The sequence below is a fragment of the Ochotona princeps genome, chromosome 19 (assembly GCF_030435755.1).
Source record: "Ochotona princeps isolate mOchPri1 chromosome 19, mOchPri1.hap1, whole genome shotgun sequence".
Classification (NCBI taxonomy): domain Eukaryota; kingdom Metazoa; phylum Chordata; class Mammalia; order Lagomorpha; family Ochotonidae; genus Ochotona; species Ochotona princeps.
The window spans coordinates 10,057,998-10,078,584 of NC_080850.1; the positions used below are offsets into that span (position 1 = coordinate 10,057,998).

General features: G+C 38.7%; 1 protein-coding gene across 2 annotated transcripts in view; it reads right to left on the minus strand.

Annotated features, from left to right (window-relative positions):
- The window catches only part of LOC131482621 (teneurin-2-like), a 468,181-nt gene that overhangs the window by 12,548 nt on the left and 435,046 nt on the right, over positions 1-20,587 (minus strand). The window lies entirely within an intron of this gene.

Here is a 20,587-nt window from a genome sequence, read left to right on the forward strand (position 1 = left end):
AGGTGTCATCATAATCCACTATGCTACAACAGAAGCTTCTTTATATTTCATTATATGCTTTCCAGATAATGCTTCACATGTTTTGGTTGGTGTTGTTATAATCACATCATGTCTGTTTCATCAATCTGTTCTGATTTCTATACTGATACATGCTATGCTTCAAATTTCTGTGAACTTACAATTTCTTTAAAGTTATTCAGCCACTGATTCTTTTATGGATTTATTCACTTCCATACTGTTTATACTATTCACTAATAAAACTAACTAGCTGTCATTGTTCTTCTATCTCAAGGTCTCTATTATATTTTAATGCCTTTTAATTTTGACAACCCACATTTTATTTATACAATTTATACTGCTTGGTGCAAGTTCATTTTTTTTCTATTATATATCAACAGTGGCTATACTGTACCTGACAAATTCAATGTTTTATGACTTTAGCATTCAAAATCAATTGCTTATTGATTTGTTTATCTATAATTACAAGGAGCTGTATTCCTACATTCATAGTTACACTTATTTGCACATCATATTTGTTTTATTTTCAAAAATCACAAAGGCCCCAACTGAGGACATTGTATTTCTATTTGGCTTTGCTTCTTCCCACCCCAGGCGGTTCTATTAAGTCCCTCTCTCCAGGTTTATTGGCCTGCAGTGGGAATTTCAGTCTGAGATTCTATCCTTCTCCTTACTCCCAGACAATGACCAATTTTCCTTTGCGATTCTGATAGTATCCCTTTTCTTCAACAGCAACAACAGCAACAACAACAACAACAACAACAACAAAAAAAACCCTCACAATTCAAAGCTCAGCCTTGTGACTTTAGCTCATTTTAGGTTCTTATTTTGTCTATTTATTTTTAAGCTGCCTGGAGATTTCTTTGGTTATTGCAAGAATTATTTTATTGTTGTTGCCTTCATAAAGTTATTTAACATTAACATTACTACACTTCAATTCTGCTACCTGCAAGATGGAGTAACAAGAATCCTTGGCCCATAGGCTGTTGTGCAACACCCACACAAATGCAAAGCAAAGGAGTGAAAACAACGTGAATCAATACATATTAGCTGCTATTGTTCTTTCTAATATAACTACATTTATTAGTAAGTATAAAAACACAAAATAATAAGCAATGCAATTTTTACATTTATCCTTTTAATATGTAAATAGACTGCAGCTTTAGTTGAGCTGAAAATAAGTACATTTCATATCTATTCCCTCCAGTATTATCATATCCCACTTTCTCAGAATAATACAAAGAATACTTGATATATCAGCAGAGAAGCTGCCAACACTAACTGAAGTTTTGACAAAAGCACATGACATTTTCATGTGCAGCACTTATCAAGGTCCTATGTCTACCGCATACTCACTGTTTTGAAAACATTTTGACTTTGCCATCAGTGAAGGAATGTTCTGGATATCAGGAGTTAATTAACTCCTCTGCAATCTGACATTTGGTGAAACGGCTAAAACACAGTCTTTTACCAGGTGAAAATTTATATAGCAGATACTATGCCTCAGTAATTGATCAGAAGCTATGCTGGGATTGCAAATATTTGGGGGAAATGTTCATGATCTACTCTAATTTTTTTTAAAAAAATCCTTTTTGGTCAGCCTTCATTTTTGTAGAAATGACTGTTAGGGGTCAATGCTAACCCATCATGGTGTTAGGCATGCAGCCACAAGGCTGCTATAAAGTGGGAAAAACAGAGTTTCCAAGTGCCTGTTATGCATTAAAAGAGAGAGTAATTGAAACAGAGTCAAGAGTTCTCCTTTTCCTCCTCTCCCACCTTGCTTCCTGTGTTCTGAACACATGTTGCAGGTTACAAATACATGTGAAGGCTTAATTACGTTTAGCATCTGGCAGCTGCTGACTTACAGAGTCATTAAGTTACACAACACCAAAGTCAAAAATGAGTTCTGGAATGAAGGCAGAAGCTGACTGAACAGGGTGAAACAGATTCACACGCATGTTACATTTTCATAGCTGAAATGCTGCTCCATCAATACGGTTCTATTTTCTGTCATACATGTATGTATTTTTTTTCAGTTGCAACAATGCAGAAGACTCATTATTCACTACAAATATTCATTTCCAGTGTGGTTATGACCATAAACAGAAACACCTCAAAGCTGTTCCCATCAACATAAGGCAGTATCCCATGCCTCTAGCACATCTGGACACGTCAACTTGCTGTCCACTCAAAACCCTGACTGACAAATTAAGTCATTCTGTTTCTAAACAGCCCATCAGAGACTCTTTGGGGGAGAATCAGTGTTCCTGAGGAAGGGGAAAATAATGCGCACTCATTTTTATCCATGGCCACCTGAGGTACATAGTAGCAATATTTTGAGTAGTGTATTTTTTAAAAATGGCTATTATCCTAATAGGCATTGGTCTTAAAATTTAAAAGTCATGTTATAGAAGCACATGATGAAATATAATGACTACTACATGCTATTTACAGATCATATTACAGAAGCATATTATTTGTAGGTGTCAATATATTAGCAATTATGTTTGGAGAAATGTTTCTGGAAGTGGAGAAAAAAAGAGTGCAAATTAGGGGGAAACAATTTGCAGAAAATATGAAAAAATATGGACACTATATTAAATTTGGGACTTCCATAAAGTTCATGGAAATGGAAAAGAGATGTTTTAGTATAAAAAGCAATGAAATTCATGATATAGATTTTCCCATAAACTTTTTGAGGACTTCCCTCAAAAGAATATTGCTTTTTATCTTTATAAAACTTTCTCTGGTTTCAGGCTTATATAAAAATTAGCCTAAAAATTAAAAAACTAAAAGACTTGGAGCCATGTATCTACATCCTATACCTTCTTATGACTCTAAAATAATCTAACAGTGTAGAAAACAACTAAGCACTTAGTCAGAAATTTTAGAAACTAATAGGAAATTAGAGTGATAGAAGCAACAACAGAAGGCCCAGTGCTGTAACCTAGCGGAGTCCTCGCCTTGCACACGACAGAATCCCATATGAGTGCCAGTTTACGTTGTGCCCCTGCAGTCCTGCTTCCCATCCATTCCCTGCTTGTAGCCTGGGAAAGCAGGAGAGGATGGCCCAAAGCCTTGGATCCTGCACAGGAGACCCAGAAGAAGCACCTGGCTCCGGGTTTTGGATTGGCCCGGTTTTGGCCACTGCAGCCACTTGGGGAGTGAAAGAGCAGACAGAAGATCTATCACTCCTCCTCTGTGTATCTCTGACTTCCAAAAAAAAATAAATAAATCTTTATGATTCATATTTTTTGCCCTATTTCTTTAATCAGCATTGATGAATAACATACGTAACTATCTCACCACTTCACAAGATGAACAGATGACAACAGCTGAAATACAATGGATTCTACAGGAACAGACACATAATTTGAAAGATGAGATACAAATGAAAGAGGAGACTTTGGGCCATTTAAATTAAAGTCAAATGCCTTCTTCAGGCATACATACCTCCATGTGGCTAACACTTGTCAGAGCTTACTAGATTTTAAACATTACTCTAAGGGCTTGAAGTATGTCAACAAATAAAAGAGATCCAGATTTTCACCCTTACACAATCTCCGTTTTAGCTGGGGTAGTTGGACAGTTAACAAAATGGATCCATTAGCTAATGTGGCATCTTCAAAAGTGATAAATACTATCAGAAGATATAAAGAGAAAGTAGAGAAGTGTAAAGCCATTTGTGATTATTTTAAGCAATTTGACCCAGGAAAGTTCACTGAATAAGTGGTATTTAAGCAAAGACTTAAAGAAATGGAGGGAGTTAGCCTTTCTAATACCTGAGGCAAGAAAAACATCAGAACATGAGTGCCAGGGAGCAGCATACTTCACATTTTCAGAAAAGCAAGGAGGATTTTATGGTCAAAATAACCCAAGCAGGACTCCAAACAGAAGCAGAGGCATCAGAGAATCGACAAGAGATCTGGATCCTGCAGAGGTGTAAGTTGATTTAAGGACTCTGATTTTTACACAGAATGAAGGTATTGGCCCTTGAATTCCTCTGGAGGAAAAGGGCCTCATCTCATCTCAACTATAACAATAGCTCCCTGACTACTGTGTTAGAATACTGGGGGAAGAATAACAGAGGAGATCATTTAGCAATGACCATCCATCCAATGGGAGCATTGCGGAAAGGGGCCATAGCAAGATTCACATATAAAATACTTAAAAAAAAAAAAAAGAGGAGTTGGAAGTAACAATTTGGTAGCAGGCTGGGCAGGGTGGGTAGTGAGTTGCCACATATTGAGATGGAGAATGCTCAAGCAGAGCAGACCTAAGGAAGGTACCTGTGCATGTGCGAACACTGGGGTTTGAGTCTTAGCCACGCTGAGTTTGCATCTTGTATTTCACATACAAGTAGAGATGTAACTAGGTAACTGAATACATAAGAAGACTCACTACTTAACATCTTTGAAGTGGATAAGATTATTGGTTTGCAACAACTATAGCTGGAAAATAATAACAAGGCAGAGCACCGGCACACATTCATGTAAAGCGTTTAGGGTAATGAGGAGTACCGCTAAAGGAGTATGATAAGAAAAATCAGTGCAGAAAGAACAAAGCTGCACCACATAAAGAACTATGAAAGAGTAGTTCATCCTTAACTGCTTCAAATGGTACTATGGCTTATTCAGCTGAGAACCTAGAATTGGCAATTTCCTCATAGTAACATACTAGTCACCTGTAAGTTAGCAAGAGAAAATATGTGATCATTGGAGATCTTAACAGAAACTGAAGAGTCAGAGACCATCAGACAGTTATTCTGACATTTTCTTTAAATGGTAGTAGTAAAATGGGGAGGGGCAGTGATTCACAGAGGAAATGCATGGTTGGAGTTAAGGGGGGAAAATGGTATGCACTGGTGCTCTCACAAAAGGAGGGTTCATTCAGGAGTGAGAGGTGGGAGAACTCTTGGACCAATCTTCAGTAGATCTCTAGCTGGGCTGCGATCTTGTGCATATAGGAGGGCTTAACATTGGAGTAAAGCAGCAACTGCTCACTTATAGGGATAAGCAGGGAGGCAGGGCAAGTCAGTGTGTAATGGTGCAAATGGGAGGTGTGGTTTGGCAATTTATTTGTGATTACAGATGTGGAGTAGGTGCCAGGGATCTGGGAGGGTAGAAAAATGGTGCCGGTCTCTACAAGAGTCAGAAAGTGGTTTAGTATAACTGCAGAGCAAAGAGACTAAAATACATCCAACGAACTTTAAAAATGTTTGAAAGTAAAGGTATTATTGTGCCTAATACTGAATTCATCATTCACTGGATCATGAGTCACACAGAAACACTGAAATTATGATGACTATGTAGAGTTTTTTATAAAGGAAGCTGGGGTCAGTGCCTTGGCCTAACCAGTAAAGCAACCGTTTGCAATGCCAATAGCACTAATATGTCATTTTGGTGCTGGCTCATGTTCTGGTTGCACTATTTATGATTCAGCTTCCTGTTAATGGCCTGGAAAAGCAGCAGCAGATGGCACAAGTGTCTAGGATCTTACCACCCGCATGGAAGACGTGGATGAAGCTCCAGACCCTCCCCCACCGCCTCTCTCCCTCTCTCTCCCCCATACCTCTAACTCTGACTTTCAAAGTAAATAAATATATCTTCAAAAATTGAAGAAACATGGAAACAATGTCATTTCAAAGGATAGCTCTTTATTAGAGGGAAACTCTAAAAGCTATATGTGTAAATTCTAAACCCATAATAATTAATTAGTAGTATGTCACAAACTATTCATCAGTGAATGAAAGAAACCACACACACACACACATACACACACAGAAACACACACAATTTCAATACAGCTCTCCCCCCACAGCCAAAACATCCATTTGGCACATTATGCACAGTAACATAGGGCCGAGAATAGTTTAATGTGCCCATAAAAAAGTTTTAATTTGTTCTAAAAGCACAAAAATATAAAATTTCAGGTCTTTGAGAACTTTCGAATATATCGTAATAATAGATCTGTCTATATACCAATGCAGTTGCAAAAGTGTAACATTAAGTATTTCTGCAAAGTAAGGGGCTGAGAAGGTAAAAAAAATGTGTGATATCCATAAAAAACCACACAATGTAGTCCTTCCTCCTTGAAATTCTTGCATGCATGGATGGCCAAAATCACTACAAATCAAAACATGAAGATTCTCAAGGAATCTTGAAAAGACGTTTGTGCTGTATTCTAATACTGTCATCATCCCACAATGCAAAAATAGCGAGGGTCCCTGCATGTACACGCAGTATCCCGACTACATGGCTCTTTTAGGATCATAGGCATGGTGTCTGGTCTCTTCTCAGGTGTTCTGGCAAGGCATGCCCAGTGCTAATATCATTCTACCTCTTTCTAATTAGTGGAACAACTGTTTAGTTACTTCCTTGGCCCTTCCTTATTTGTCTAAAACATCTCCCAGAATCCGGGGTCTCTACTAACTCTGAATATTTGGAATTCAGGGAGGATATTCGTCAGAGACAGTACTGCCTTAGGAATCAACACCTTCTGTGAGAGGTGGTGAAGATCACCTCCCCGAGCAGCAGAGACTTTGGCAGTTCCAGGAAAGTCCAGGAGTCACTCCTGCCTGCTACAGAGCTGACAGGCGAGATGCACTCCCCTACAACTCCTCCTTAGCCCTTGCTTTTCCCTTTTGGAAGAATCAGAGGTCACTTCTTGTAGACTGCTACTTCCCTAACTTGCCAACTTTTCCCAGCAAAACTGCCACATCACTTAGACACAATGATTCTGCTCTACCAAAAAATGCTTCTCTTGCCTTAAGTTTTGCAGATGTGTTACAGAAACGATGTACACTTTGTGACACATGTAAGTCCTCATCTGTGAAGCAATGTCTCCTAAAATAAGACAGTTGTGCTCTCGTGGGATCCAGGCTTTGAGTTGTACCCACCTCACACATGAGCATACTGCCAGGGACATGGCAGCATTCCAGGGCAAGTCTAGGATTCCTGCGTCACAAGAGGTTAGTGTCATGAATTTTTGTGCCCACCTTGCAGGTAGTTTAGGGATCACCAGCAGATTATTATTCCAAACACCTATTTTTGCTTCAGTTTCCAGTCAGAATTGGCTCCAAATCACTTCCTCTTGTGAACCTGTGTGCTCAGTCCCCATTTAGATCAGAAAATCAAAGGAATCCCTTTAGACAACCTATTTAAGGGGCATTGATAATGTGTCCCACAAAGGCATCAGGGGACTTGGGTCCATCAACTTGTATGCTCCCTTGCACTTAAGTCTTCTGAAGAATAGTTGCTATTCTGCTGTACACACACACACACACACACACACACACACACACACACGACACTCCTGGTTTATGCTCTAAACTGGTTCATCCATTTCCATATTATGCTTTGAACTGAATAATTCAGTTCTACAAAGCAACGAAAGATTCCTAGGAACCAAGAGGGACAGGCAGATGGAAGAGTCATGTTCCTAAGATAAATAGAAAGTTGTGCAATCACACTATCACTTTCATATTGCATTCCTGACACTTTCCTTTCCTTCTCCACTGACCCTGGCAGGAATGAGAAAGCAGAAGTGGAGGGCCTGGCAACAGTAAATATCTTCCTATTGTTAAGAAAACCTGGTTCTGAATTTCGATTTGGGAGATGCCCAAAGAAACTTTGCCTGAGGGGTTCCCAGACCAGATTCTTATACGTACTAGCAAGTACAGGGCCTGGCACAGTCCATCGCCCCATCAGCTGGTGGTTGCAATCGCTGGGTTGGTTCTGTTTTCAGCCCTGACTTCCACTGGAACCAATGGGTGTTGCAGTCCAGCCTGGTTGTGCCCAGCACATAATCGGCCCTCACATAAACCAGTGGGAGCTGCAGCCTAGTCAGAGCGACCCACAATAACCAAGAAAAGACAGAAGACAGAACAAATCAATCAACCACCTCAGCTATATGTTGGCAGCGAAATACTGGGCAAACGGAGACTCTATGACGGACTATGTCAATCAGTGGATTCTTCAAAGACCTCATCGTGCTTGGAGTGGCAAGATTGGCAGTGATTCATAACTGGTGAACCATCAAAACCACTTGAGAAAGAACCTCGGAGCATGCCCTACATCTGGGACATACGGTGGGTGGGAAACTGGGTGGGGCTTCTCCCTTAATACTCCCCTTTACCTCAGATACATGAAGGAAACAATATGGAAATAATAGTCTTACCCACTTTCCTATAGCCCTTGAACCTTTTTACCCTAATTAACTATATAAAGATTGTCAAAAATATAATTTAAAAAAAGTCTAAAAAAAGAAAAAAAAAGAAAACCTGGTTCTAAGGGCAGTGCCCTTGGCTGAGCCACCACCTGCAATGCAGGAATCCCTTCTGAGAGCCTTGGTTTGAGTCCCAGCTGCTCTGATCCTGATTCACCTTCCTGCTAATACACCTGGGAGGCAGCAGAGGATGGCCCAAGAACTTGGGTTCCTGTCATCCACATGATGGATACTCATGGATTTCCAGGCTCCTAGTTCTGGCCTGGCCCAGGCCAGGTTGTTGTAGACATCTATAGAGTAAACCAGCAGATGGAAGATCTATTTCCTCTTACCCGTCCCTTTTCTTACTTTCCCTTTCTCCCTTTCACTCTTCACCACTCTGTCTTTCAAATATTTCAATAAATAAGTCTCTTTAAAAAAGAATAAAACCCGATTCTACAAGGTAATCTTGCAACATTAGAAAGCCTTTCATTCCCTGACTCTTCATGTTCTTCTGAAAGCAAGAACTATAAGGGCTCTAGTCATTTATTCACTCATCCAATCATTCACTCATTCATTTGACAGACAACTATAGCTTGCTACTTAGTAACTGTATGCCACGGTGCATCAACACTGTGTTAATAAACACTTTACATGCAAAAACTCAAACCACCTTTGCATACAAAGGCAGCAAAACTCTGAGGGAAGCATGATTCTCAAAAGAAAGAGATCATAATCCTATCATCACATAAAGAGTGGATGGATAAGACTCAATTCACACATTTCTCTCTTTTTGCTTCAAAGCCAGTATATGCTCTTACAACTAGGAAACCCATGCTGCCTAGTTGAATGTGAAAAACTTCAGCTTTCAACTTTTGAGACTATGTATTTCTAGTGAGAGAGTAAGCACAGAGCCAGTTGGGATCCTGGAAGGTGGGCTTAGGGCCAGAAGAGACACAGAACGGGTGCCCGAGAGAGACCATGTAGTAAAAGGAAAAAAGGCTCTCACTCCTTTTGCAAAAGAAGCACCCTCAAGGTTGGAACTTCACTTTTCCCCACTGTTGAAGTCCATGAAAGAATTTGCAGATGATCACAGTAAATTAGATTTATTTCTTCTTTTTTCTTTTGGTTTTCCTTATTTTGCCATGAATAAATGAGAAAGGAACACACGGGATGCAATATAAAGTAGTGGAGAACTGGGTGTTTCTTATACTCAATATGTATTCGCTGCTGAATTAATTGTTGGCTATTCAGTCCTCCCAACTCACTACCACTCCGACTGATCATGACCACTGAAAACCTAGGTTCTGGAGTAGTAAGGGTTCAACAGACATGGGCTGAATTACTTAACATTCAACAATGACACACGGGAAGACTAAACCCAATTCATCAAGCATTTTCATTTTATTTTATTTTATTTTACATTATGTTTCTCCCTTCATCTTCACTAACTTCTCCTGCTGTGTGTCTTATTTATCTTAAAATATGCATGAAATCCTAATACGAATTTTTAAAAATGTAAATCAGCTTTCATTTAGTGACTTTTGTCTCCCCAACCATTTGAGAAATATGCCCTAAAACAAAATAAATAAAAAGAGTTTCAAAGCCAAAATCAGTATGCAATTCACTGCCATCAAGTGCTTCAGTAGGATGAACCCAAAACCTCAGTCCACCTGAGAAATCAAGAATGTATGTTTTCCTTCTCTGCACCCTAGTTGGGTTTATTTCAAGGAAGAAATTATCCCCAACCCTACCCTCACCATCGCACATGACAGAGCCAAGTTCCCCGGGTTGTACCAATTTTAAAATGTTCAGCATGATTTATCCCTTTTTTATAGTTCATATAAAGACATGGCTCCAAGACTTCGAATAACAAAAAAGTTTATTTATGTATTTATTTTTGTGTGGCATGCACTGATGAGGCAGCCTGCTTGGCAAGCATTTCACAGATTAGACTATGAGGATGGTTTCAGGCAAGCCTCCCTCATGTTTCTGCGCATTGGCTGATAAACACTTCAAAGTAAACTGCTCATAAATATGAAATGAAAAGCCGAGGAGTCGTTATGCGCAGCTTTGAGATACAAATCTCTTTATTCCCTTCTGAAGTGCGGTTTGATTGACATAATGAGTCATAGATCCTGTCCAGGGACACACTGCCTTTTCCCCTTTTTCTCTGGAGACAGTGAGACTTTAAAGAAATCCACTTCAGATCTTGGTGACAGACAGTTCACTTGAAAAAATAATAAAGTTGAATCCTATATTAAATAACTTATTATTTTGCATGAATGCTGACTTTGACAACCATGACATATGTCAGAGTTTGACTACATATCCTCACAATGATGTTATTAGCTAGAACTCTAAGATTGCCCAAAAAGAAAAAAAAAAGATGCTATCATCTCTTTTCCCATATGCATTGTTGCTATGTAGATCTTTGTTAAGAGACAATCCCACTAAAGTTAATTCACAGTAGAACCCTAAAATCCTATAAGCCGAAGGTTACTGGGAGTAACACAGGCAACAAAAGAATTTTTTAACTGGTAAATTCATCTTTATATAAATGCCTTCCAAAAAGGAAGATATGACATGGCAGAACTTCCCATAAACAGTCAAAGAACAATTGAAATAAAAATGATTCAATCTGTTCTCATTCAAAAAAAGTTTTTAATAATCATCCACTTCCTTGAGAAAGATGAAAATTTCAACAAGGTCTTACACCTTTTTATTAGATCGTATTTTTAAAACGCAAATAAATTACAGAAACAAGGCTGCTAACACGAAGGAGCCAAGTTAGGTAATGTCAAGGGCCCAAAAGAAGCAAGGAGAGCTGTGGAAAAACAAAACAGGTGACAAGCCCCTTCTGAAAAGCTGGTTGCAGTGTCGTCCAGTAGATTTCCACCATCCCAGAGGTGAAACCTAGGCGGCCAATATAGCCATTTTTATTGAACAGCCTAAAATTTAGATTTTTTTTTTTATTATTTATTATTTAACTTCAGTAATTACATTGTATTATGTGACACAGTTACATAGATACTTGGGTTCTCCCCACCCCTCCCCAAACCCTCCCACCATGGTGGATTCCTCCACCTTATTGCATAACCACAGCTCAAGTTCAGTTGAGATTTCCCCATTGCAAGCGTATACCAAACATAGAGTCCAGCATCTTATTGTCCCGTCAAGTTCAACGGTTTCTTAGGTATACCCTCTCTGGTCTGATGACAGAGCCAGCAGAGTATCATCCCAGTCAACTGAAAGCTCCAACATACCATCAGCAAAAATTTACATCATTATGGAATTAATTGACATAGTAATGAGTAACCAATATGTTAAAAGTAAATGCGGGTTCCCAGCCACCTTCTGTGACCACCTCACCTATACTTCAATTTTAGTTTATACACAACATATAACATTCAAAACATAACATGTTATACATAACATCATATCATCTTAAATTAAGGCAAACATGTGGTATTTAACCTTTTGGGATTGGCTCATTTCCCTTAGCATTATGGTTTCCAGTTTGGCCCATTTGGCCACAAAGAACTGCATTTTGTTTTTTTTAATAGCTGAGTAGTATTCCATGGAGTAGATGAACCATAGCTTTCTTATCCAATCCTCTGTTGATGGGCAGAAACCTAGTTTATTTGAGCTACACTTAACTGCTGCCATCTAATAGTTCCCTATTTATAGATGGCAGCAGTTAAGTGTAGCTCAAATAAACTAGGTTTTTGAATTGCCAGTCTTCTGTCTCAGCTCTAGATATCCTGCAATGATCGTTTAAATGCATTTTTTTAAACAAATAAAGGGAGCAAAGATTTGAGAGAGTTTTCAGAAAGGAGAGAGTTCTAAAATTATCTATTCTGGTGATTTTCATATTTTTCCAGAATCCCTGACACTCTGCAGGGGGTCTACGATGAATGACAAGGAGTCAGAACTGTCCTGCCTCAAAGGGCTTTCAGACTAGAACAGTTCTGGTTTTCTATTTCAATAATTACAATGGGTCAGAATACCTTTGAGCACAACTAATTAGTACTATCATTTCACTGAAGAGTAATGAAATCAAATTATTCACCATGTCCTCCTTCAAAGACCCCAGGCCCAAGATTCCATTAAGTGTCTGGTTCAGATCTTCTCTAATCCGCTGGGAGATCAGGTTGGAGTGCCAAACAAAATGAACTATCTACCCAAAATCACTATTTTAACTTTCCTGGCATGGAACTGCCACAATGATTGGCTGTCCAGTCACTCTGAATGTCCAATATCTCCAGCTCAAGCCCCATGTCCAGTTCCTTATCAGTCAATTGAGTCAGAAACAATGCAGTTCATTTAAAATAATGCAGGGGTTATGAAGCAAATGCTGCTAATCTATGTTGTCTTTCCCTCATGGTGCAGAAGACCATGGTGGTAAACTCACAGTGGGAAGCAGTGTTGTTCCAGCGTCCCCATTGGAAGAGACACACACATTTGTTGTCACTGATGAGTTTTGAACTTCACAGAAACAAGAAATTACATTTAATTGTATTCCATTCTTTTTACACATGTCAGTTTTCTGTATCATCATCTAAATTTGCCTATAATAATGTAGTCAATATTGAATTATTTAAGGTTCTGCTTTACAGGAAAGGGATACAACTAAGTGATCCAAATGACAAAAATGTTGACTTTCTATTGTAACCTTTCTCAGGCCAATAATTACCATCTTTAAGACTCATTTAACACCAAGTAACAGCTGAGCAGGGAAAATTAAGTGACTCACTGAAGTAACATGAACATGATCAATACAACAGCAACTCAAAATCAAATTTTGACAACTCTAAGAAAGTTCTCATGCGCTACTCTATTTTCTGCTAGAAGATTATAAATTGACAACTGAGTTTCTATTAAGACTGTGACTATTTCAACTTCATATAATTCATCAGTATTCTAATGTTGCATTTTGGATTATTTGTACCAGAAATAAAAGGTAACCCAGCTATATATAACAGCTTCCTGGCTAGGGTCTTCAAATAAATATTTCACCTAAAGAATTAGCTGCTCAAGCTGTAATGCTATTACATTGCCTTTCAAAATGAGCAATATCATCATTCAATGCAAAAAATAATCAAGATGTTTTCATACATATGAGAAAAGATATGATGGCATAAATTTTTAATATGAAAGAAAACTATTACATAAGCTAGCATAAGAAACATTTCAACTGTCAACACTAACACAACCACCAGAGAGAGACAGTTACAGAGACTATATTCAGAGGCTTCAAAAGTTCACAGACTAATAGAAATAAAATGCAAGTTCATTTTGATACACAAAAATGCTAAAAGCCATACATTGGAATGTTCTTCCAAGAGTTTAAGGAAAAATATACTATAGAAAAACCACACATGGATTTCAAAAACATTTTGGCATGAAAATAAATTTATCTTCTAATGCCACTTTCCACCTACCTTTTGAAGTTTCGCTCTATCTAGCAATACCAATGATAAGGGAATTGGAAAGGAAAAATGCTAAAGCTCACTTTCCCACTAGGAGAGATTGTGCTGTATGGCTCAAAGGGACTTTGGAATCTCACTAAACAAAGTTCACATCCTACAGCTACTTAGCCCTGGGATCTTGTGTAAATCTCTTGGTCTTCTGAATCTCAATTTCCTCATTTATAAAATAAGGATGGTAATATCTACCGCACTTAAAAACAAAACAAAACAAACAACAACGAAACACCAACTATAGCCTTAGAGTTGGGGAAAGTAAACCTAAACTATTAGCTGAAGATGATAAACTCTTTATGCTGAAAAAGTGAAATTAAACCAGTTGTTGCATAGATTTGGGGGTGGGAGACAATGAACCTGAGTGATCATTTTGAGGTGATGCTGGTGATGTTCTAATGTTGGATGCTGATGAATGATGTATAACTCAGAAATCCATCACGTCAATCCATTGTACAGATAAAAGGCAATTTTATGATTTGCACATTGTACCTAAATAAAGCTGGTAGAAGAAAAAAGAAAAAACTAAGCCAGCTGCGCAGAAGCATTTTTCTATATGGAGGGGAAGAAAGCAACAGTAAAGGCAAAGCAACAATGCAGTCAACAAACAAGATACATAGACTGTGGAATAAACCAGGTGAAGGTCATCTACTCTCCAATCAAGAATTAAAGGGAGGTGGAAATGTGATTGCCAAGAAAGCAGTGCCACTATGACTCTGTGACTTTCTTTTTGAGTTCATCACCAAAGTTCATGGCTAAAATACTTGTACAATAATAGGTACTCATTAACTTTGCATTGCAAATCATGAAGGCACTGGTCTGTCCTGGGATTAAAATACTCTATGGAATCCACAAGGATAACAGAATAGCCTTTCTAAGAATAAATCTATATAGGAACAGTTTTCCATGTCGCGGTTTTTTTTTAATCCTCCAGACTGAAAATAGTTTGATTAAACAGGCTGCAGTGGGATCATGTTTTTGCTCGCAGTCTAGGAAGAAACAGCTGTCAGTCACATTGCTGTCCTCCTCTTCTGTCCCTGGAGGACAACCTAAGCAAGCTGTCTCCGGGATAAGCACTCCTCTGAGGATTGCTAGCCCGTCATGGCCTGCAGCTCAAAAGCATCCACTCCACTCACTCGTTCTATTAGCCCTTTGACTTCCTGCCTTCATGCACAAATATAAATATAATGCTTAAGTGAATGATTACTAGTGTCCCCAAAGAAATTTCAATTAAACACTTGGAATCCTTATGAATGGCACCTAGGGGGATTCCCAAACAGAGCTGCAATTGGTTATGTATTATTAAGTCTGGCCTGCTTTGTAAATCTCCTGTTTTCTTCTAATGTTAGTTGGGGCTTTCAGAGAACTGCCTCCCATACAATTTGAATAATTCTTCCCCAAACTCAACCAGATCAGTGTGATGGAGAGTGTGCAACAGCAACCCCTGTGGTCCAGTTTCAAGGGCAAATGGAATGTCCCCTTGCTTCCTGTCACGGCTCTGGGTAAGATTTTCAAAGGGAGTGCAGGGAGAACTCATATTTCATTTTTTGGTGGAGTCTATTGTTCAGCATTCGATGTTTCCATCCATGAGAACCCAGTGACATCACATGGATTAGAAGTAGTTACTGGGACTCAATGTCCACAAAGAGAAACACTTTGCCTCATTTACTTCTGTTGTTAATACCTATTTGCAGTGCTGGGCATATAGATAACAGATTTTTCAGAAACAGGTATAAATGGATTAAGCAGAAGGATCAGAACTTTTAGAAAACATTATTTGAACTTGTCTCTGCAGTCTATTACACTGTCGATTGTGTTCTCAGTATCACAGCTCTACTACCCAGTACAGCCACTAGCTAGGATATGAAACACTCATAACTATTCCCTCATTAGTAAGCAGTAATATATTACATATGCCCGTGAAAAGATGAGCTGCTGCAGATAATATTTATTGATATGCTATTGGGAAACTATTCTCTCATGAGTTACTGCACATATCCTAACCCCCCAAATGAATATCTTTTTATAGCTATTTTCTGATAAATCCTTGAATACTAAATAGCCTTAGATGAGATAATTTTCTCTGGAACAAATGGGTGGGCACATTTACTGCCTGTTACAAAATATTCAGTTTCCCACCATGATACACTTAAATAGCAGAATGTTGGACTTGTGGCTGTTGCTGAAGGACTATACCATTGTAATAATATAGGGGGAACAGTGGAGTGGAGAATGGGGGGGAGGAAAAATTTGTGGGGAGTCCTTATAGCAATAAAGCATATAATGGAAAATAATACAAAGTTCTGGTTTGTCTGTTTGTTGTTTGTTTAAGATTCAGTTACCATAAACCTAGGAGGACTCTTCTCCAGTAACTCGCCTCCAATAGGCAAGCAGTTAAAGTTTGTATCTTCTATTTTTCTGTAGGAATTGGGGTTGGGAGTAATGCCACAAATTTCAGCACACTGGACACTTCTACTGCTCATGTGAAAGACTTGTCTTTGCCTTGGATCCTAGAGTATCGTAACCTTTACTAGCACTCATAAAACACACTGCCTCACCACTCCTGAAGCTACAGGAGGGTGGCCCTGCACATCATCATAAGACACTATTCAGGCCCGGCGGCGTGGCCTAGCGGCTAAAGTCCTTGCCTTGAAAGCCCCAGGATTCCATATGGGCGCCGGTTCTAATCCTGGCAGCTCCACTTCCCATCCAGCTCCCTGCTTGTGGCCTGGGAAAGCAGTCGAGAACGGCCCAGCACTTTGGGACCCTGTACCCGTGTGGGAGACCCGGAAGAGGTTCCTGGTTCCTGGCATCAGATTGGCGCACACCGGCCTGTTGGGGAGTGAAACATCAGATGGAAGATCTTCCTCTCTGTCTCTCCTCCTCTCTGTATATCCGGCTTTCCAATAATAATAAATCTTAAAAAAAAAAGACACTATTCATTTTACCTATTTTCTTGTGGCATGAGAGGAAGTTTCATTTTCTTAAGTAGTAAACAAGGGCCTGGTACAATAGCATAGTGGCTAAATCCTTGCCTTGTAAACACCAGGATCCCACATGTGTGCTGGTTCATGTCCCGGGTGCTCTACTTCCCATCCAGCTCCCTGTTTATAGTTTGGGAAAGCAGTAGAGCACAGACCAAACCCTTGGGACTTTGAAACCATGAGAGAGACTCAGAAGAAGCTCCTGGTTCCTGGCTTCTGATTGGTTCAGTTGCAGTCACTGTGGCCACTTTAGTATTGAGCCAGTGGATGGGAGATCTTTCTCTCTCTCTCTCCTTCTCTCTATAAATCTGACTTTCCACAACAATAACAAAAAAACATAAATCCTTAAGACACAGTAAGTATCAAACAAAAACATGTAAATTTCAAGTAGATTTAGCAGATTAATCATGCTTACTGATGAACATAAGCATACAAATGAAATAAAGTAGTTCATTATATTTTACTGTGATGTGAAATTAAAGCAACAGTGGGTACAGCTAGATGGTATCTTATGCCATAAGGAATTCACAATGACTGTGATATGCACATTTCATTGAGAGTAAGAAACTTAACCATAATTTAATAAATGTGTTTTGTTTGCTGGTCATTTGTAGAGTATTTTCTGCAAGAAAGGATCAAGGAGCTGAGATCCTTCCCTTTAGTCTTACATGCTTGGTTAACATATAGGCTAAAATATTTTGTTCCTAAATGACTTTCTCAGAGTAAATGGTTATCTAGAAGGATTTAGGGTGAAGATCCATGACTATTTGGTCAAATCTGTCCCAGACCCGGCAAAATTCCATGCAATTCGGAGTCTGGCGGGACAGTCTAGCAGCTAAAGTCCTCACCTTGAAGGCATCAGGATCCCATATAGGTGCCGGTTCTAGTCCCGGCAGCCCCACTTCCCATCCAGCTCCTTGCTTGTGGCCTGGGAAAGCAGTCGAGGAGAGGACAGTCCAAAGCCTTGGGAACCTGCACCCACACAGAGGACCTGGAAAAGTCTCCTGACCTCTGGCTGGCTGAACTCTAGCTAAGGCGGCCGCTTGGGGAGTAAACCATTGGATGGAAGATCTTTCTTTCTTTCCTCATCTCTTTATATTTGCCTTTCCAATAAAAATAAATAAAATCTTAAAAAAAAAAAGCTCATGGAATTTTTCCCCAAGTCACACTAACCATCGTGCACCTTTGCAAGTAAAAATATTACTTAAAAACTAGCTCTTGGTAAGACTGATTACCTGATTATTGGTTTTATGTCCTTTATGACTCAGAATGAAATGAGCTGAACTAATCAGATTATAATCAAAGATAATAAAATTTAAAGTTTCTTTCCAAACAAAACAAAACCAAAAATATCACTAAAGTCAGTGGATTGCCAAATAACAGTCCCTCCTATACTCAGATTTAATGATCTATTCCCTTTTGACTTGTCCAAATTTAGCATTAAAAGAAATGAGAAATATTCGCTGCTTTCTAATACTGGGGCCTATGCCAATTACATGAAGTATAATAAAATTTCTAATGCCACTAAAAAACCCCTTATTTCTACCCAAAGCAACATCGATATTACTAGTCTTATCTAGCATGCATTCTTCCCATTAAAGAGTTTCAAATTCCCAGCAAATTTAATGAGAAAACAAAATAAGCATAATTACAATAAATCTTTTTTTACACCCCTTTTCTTTCACCCCAAGTGTTCATGGTCCTCAAATGAAAATGAGGTTAGATGCATTCTTGTCAACATTCTTTATTCCACAAATCAAAGTTTTATGCTTTCTCTTGTTCACACACATTAAAGCCTGAATGGAGAAGGGGCCAAGTTACTAAACCAGCATCACAGTGTAGGGTGATGTCACCACTCGCCTCTTTACCTCGCTCACTCATTTCTTGCCACCTTTACTTCCCTGGGTTTGCTTCTTGGAAATCTTAACGATGCCTGCTGGTGAAAAGCAGGCTGTAAGCACAAAGAATCAACTTAGACGTAAGGGAGTTGAGGTGGAGCTTTATGTCCTCTGAAAGCTGTTGACTTTAGATACAGTAACAAAAGGGTGAAGGAGGCAGAAATCTTCTCTTGACCTTAAAAATGAGTTGTTTTCTCTCCTTCTGTTCCTATGCATACGCAGAGCAGGCCTGAGAACACTAGGAAGACAAGAAGAGACTTAAACAGTTGAATATTTTGACGCTCAACGTGGGCATCCTTGACCCACGGGTCACCTTCACAAAAAGGTGTCAACAGGTGGCTGTCACACAGCATACTCTGCATTGTAAGAAATGAAACAGCAGACGTGACTTCTTCAAACTCTTACAGTTTCTAAGAGTATTTCAGCTTTTCTGTAAGAACTTATCACTAATGCCAAGAATCAGCAAGTGAGGACAGGGCTAAGGACCTGGATCGTGAGAATCAAAATTCTTGGCTGGTTGTTAGAAAGGATAAACGTAACATTGTTTTATGTCTATTAGCCATTTGAATTTATTCTTTGGGAAATGATTGCCTATTTCTTTTGTCCAATTTTTTGCAGGATTGTTTGTTTTTCTGTCGTTGAATTTCTGAAGCTCTTTGTAAATATTGGATATTAGTACTCTATCTGTTGTGCAGTGTACAAAGAATTTCTCCCTCTCTGTTGTTTGTTTCTTTGTTTTGTTCATAATTTCTTTTTCTGTACAGAAACTTCTTAGTTTGATGTAGCCCCATTAATTTATTTTTAAAAATGCTCAGCTTTCCTAGCTATTAGGGAAATATAAATAGAAAACACACTGAGGTTTCACCTAACTCCAATGAGATTGGCCTACATTCAGAAATCTATTAATAACATCTGCTGGCATGGATGTGGGGACAAATGTACTCTATGTCAGTGCTGGTGGGAATGTAGGCTGGAAAAACCACTATTGAAGTTTGTATGGAGAGTGCTAAGACAACTGAAAATGGATCAACGATATGAACCAGGTTTCCCACTTCTGGGAATATATCCAGTGAAATATGCATATGAAAAAGTGATCTAGAACCCTATATTTAAAGCAGCATAACCCACAATAGTGAAGACATAGAACCAAATGCCCATCAAAAGAAGAAGAGATAAAGAAACTGTGGTCCATTTACTCCATGGAATACTACTCAGCCATTAAAGAGAATGCCATTCTACTATTTGAAATAAAATGGTCCTACCCAGAGACCATTACGCTCAGTGGAATAAGCCAATTCCAAAAGAATAATTATCTTATGTTCTCTTTGATACCATGCAACATTCATGCAAAATAAAAAAACAGATAGATAAATAGGTAAAGAAGCATCTCCATATATTCTCATAGAAGAACCATATAATGGAAACTAGTATACTGAGAAGTGAAGATACATTGCAGTTTGTATCCCTTCTTCAGAATAAAAGGAGGACTCTAAATACACCTTGACAACAGGATACTAGACTATATGCCACTGTCTATATCTTCAATGACATGATACACTTAAACAGCAGAATGTTGGATTTGTGATTGTTTCTGAGTACTATCATAATAATATGGGACAAAACAGGGAAGGGGAAATGGGGGGTGGAGGGAGAAATCCCGGTGCTTATGGAACACTATTATGAACAGTCACACACACACACACACACAATCATGTTAATGACTTTGTTTGGAAAAATTTACTGTCTTTTTCAGTATCACTTATAAAGATGTCTTCATCAAATGCAGACTAGTTACTGTATACATAAGTTTTTCCACTTAAAAAAGTTAGCTCCTATGGAGTACATAGATTCCCAGAGATAAATTGGTTAAAACTTTCTTGATTTTAAAGTAATAAGTACAAATATAACTCAAATGCTCATGGATTCTAGCATGAGTCAATGTTTTATCTGTTTATAATTCATGTATTTTAAGTTAGAGAGGCATATACTTAAATGCTTA